This window comes from Rhinatrema bivittatum, chromosome 2 (genome assembly GCF_901001135.1).
Source record: "Rhinatrema bivittatum chromosome 2, aRhiBiv1.1, whole genome shotgun sequence".
Lineage (NCBI taxonomy): Eukaryota > Metazoa > Chordata > Amphibia > Gymnophiona > Rhinatrematidae > Rhinatrema > Rhinatrema bivittatum.
Window position 1 is genome coordinate 510490495 of NC_042616.1, and position 3375 is coordinate 510493869.

Genomic DNA, 3375 nt, shown 5'->3' on the forward strand with positions numbered 1-3375 from the left:
ATGGTTAGAGCAGAAGGGAGAATCCATCCCCAACTGAGCTACAGAATAGCTCCAAACAATTTTAAATGCAGGAATGAAAAAAAGAACAAAAAAAACAAAACAAAACAATAAAAATGGTCCAGAACAGAGCCACAAGCAAACAGCTAGCAGCCAAGGACTCTATGAGCAAGTGAAGTGAAAGCAAAAACTGTGTCAGAATTCAAGAAAATATGGATAAGCACAGAGGATCCTGTTATGCAAGAAAGTGAGGATAAAGCCTGGATACTGCAACAAGAAATGGAAAAATGGGCAGATTAGATGGGTTTTGCCGTCTTTATTGACCATCCTATTCTGTCTTCCCATGTTTCAAAGAAGTGAAAGATCTGGAGAAGCTTTCTAGGGGATGAGTGACACACATGAATACAGCCAGATGTTGCAATACTACTTTTGTTTGAGCTAACATTATGCTTTAAAGCTAGAGGCTCAAGAGAGGTGAATATTTTTCTGCTGTTCCAGGAGCCTGGCAAATACAAAATCTACATCCAGACATCTGTAGATTGCATATTATAGGCACACAATAGCGCCATGATTTCATGACATGAATTAAGTTGTTGCACTGATATTCTGTGATGTATAATAGGATATCACATAGTACCACCACTCAATGGAGTCATTGTACCGATATATACTGGAGTATGTCAACAATGTCCTTCCCACTGAGTGTGCACTGGGGGCTACTGGAGGCTACACTGCTCTTCCACTGGAGGCTACACTGCTCTTCCACTGGAGGCTACACTGCTCTTCCACATTTGAAAAGGGGGGGATCCCCAGAGTTCTCATTGCTTCACTTCAGTCCTGGCCCCTGGTCAACAGTGCCTCTTCAAACCCCAGCCCTCAGGAGAGTGGCACTCTTTAAAATGCACTGATTCGCCAAGGCCAGATGGTGCAATTGACTCAGTATAAGCCATGCAGTGCTGGCATCACCTGCAGTGCTCTTGCAAATAATAATAATAATAATAATAATAATAATAAGGGAAGGGGGTGGAGAAGATGATAGAGATAACTGGGTAGATTAAAAAAGGACCTATGGTGATGGTGGTGGGGTTTGTTTCTTTCAGCAGAACCCGTAGCAACCATTCTATATCACTGTTCCCCAGCAAGTTTTAAATTATCTTCCATCCCTACTCTACCTTCACTCCAAACATTTGACTCAGGGCATAAGGCAGCTCATATTTATTCCATGGATTCCCTGATGAACAACGTACGTCTCGCCTCTCACAGTCTCTCTGTGAGAATCACAGTTTGATTTAGCTCCCACAGATGCCTGAATTTTCTGATCTTGCAGATGAAAGCCAAACTGCTCCTGTTTACTTTCAGTGGCATTTCAGCTGTCTCAAGCGGTTTTTATAAAGGGACTCTCAGAATTATTCACGGAGGTTGAGAACAATGTTGTACAAGAGAATTCCAGCAATTTTGCTACATGCAGCCAAAAATGTATGATGTCAGTTGACATAGCAAAAATTAAAGCTGTGGGGATATGGCAGTTCTGAAAAATTTCCACTTGTTAACTAGAACCTAAAAATAGTAGAAAACCATAGATGGATCTCACATTTAAATTGCATTTTCATTGAAAAATAAATTACAACATTGCTATCTTTGGTGTTTCCATATTGCATTGCTTAAAAATTTAACAGTCCAAAAATTCTATATATTTTACAAATGGTGATCTCTAAAAAAGATATTACAAAATTAACAAGTTGTGTTCCAATTTATTTTGGTGGGAGCATAGAGCAAGGATATCAATTGGAAAATTAATGCTCCCTATATTGGAAGGTGGACTGAAGTTTTCGAATATTAAGTTCTATAATATTGCTGGTATTATGGGTATTTTAAAAGATTGGCTCTTACATACGACCACATCTTTTGCCTATAAAACCAAAATGAACTTTGCAGCTCCATTAAATTTGCTCTTTATTATACACAATCAGGCCACTCCAGATCCTTCAAAACTCCATGGCCAGAGTCATAACAAATACTCACAAACGGAACACATCACCCCTATTTTAAAGGACCTGCACTGGCTCCCCATCTCCTTCTGCTCACAATACAAAACCCTTACCATTCTTCACTGTTCATTACACAAATTCAATCACACCTGACTTGAAGAAATGCCTCGCTTCCGCACCACTAACCGCCCCATAAGAAGTGCCCATGTAGGTATCCTACACACTCCTTCCCTTACGTCTGCGCATCTGTCCCTCACCAGAGAAAAGGCTTTCTCCATAGCTGGAACCTCCCTCTGGAACTCTCTCCCCTCATCCCTCCGTATAGAGCCGTCTGTCACCAAATTTTAAAAAGGAGTCAAAACATGGCTCTTCAAGCAGGCCTACCCTGACACAAATATAACATAGGCTTACCGCCTAATCGGATTTCCTCTATGACTTTTCCCTCTTACCAGCCCCTCCCCCCCCCCCCGCTCCCTCCCACCACTAGTGCCTCCTACCCCCTCCCCCTCCCCCCACTCCATTCCTCCCCAGAATTTTTGCACATTTGAACTCCCTCGGCATACGAACTCCATTGATAAAGATAATGATGTATAGAATGTACAAAGTTCTTTTTCTGCCCTTTCTGCCTTTTGCTTTGCTTTCAATATCTGATATATAATGCCTTATACTATGTACATAGTTTCTCCTTACATTGACTATGATACGGTATTTTTTTGTTTATTGTATTTCTTTCTTTCAGTTCAATGTAAGCTGGCATGATGTGCCTTACGAATGTCGGCAAAGAAAAGCCTATAAATAAATAAATAAATAAACATGCTTCTGCAATCACACTTCCAGATCACCTTGCTAAGTCACTGACCTTTAGGCCAGTTAAGACATAGCTGGAGGTATGTGAGGTCTCTACTGAATCGACCGTGGGGGAAATCATTTTGCTTGCCTCTAGTAGGGAATCCCAATTTTGCACCAGGTAGTATATATCAATTCTTTCAGAAATTAAAGGGTTTAGGGACAGGTATTATTCAACCATTTATTAATCAAGGTACAGGTGAAATACATACTTTTGATTACTGTATTGAAAAGTTACATTTTCACAGCACTAGATAGCTTTGCATATATACAGCTGAAAAGCTATATAAAGTCCGAATGCACACCAAAGAAGGGAACTTATACTAATGGCTCATTTCAAAGGTTTTTTGGTTTAATAATGAAAACTGGACACCAGTGACACTGTTGTTTTGATTTTCTCAAGATAACTCGCATTACACTTCCCTTTAGTCACTAGCGGACATATGGTCAAAAGACTTAAATTGTACTCTGACAGATGATAATATTTATGCGTGTATTATTTCTGTTCAGAAGGCTACATCATATATATTACTAAGGGAAACCC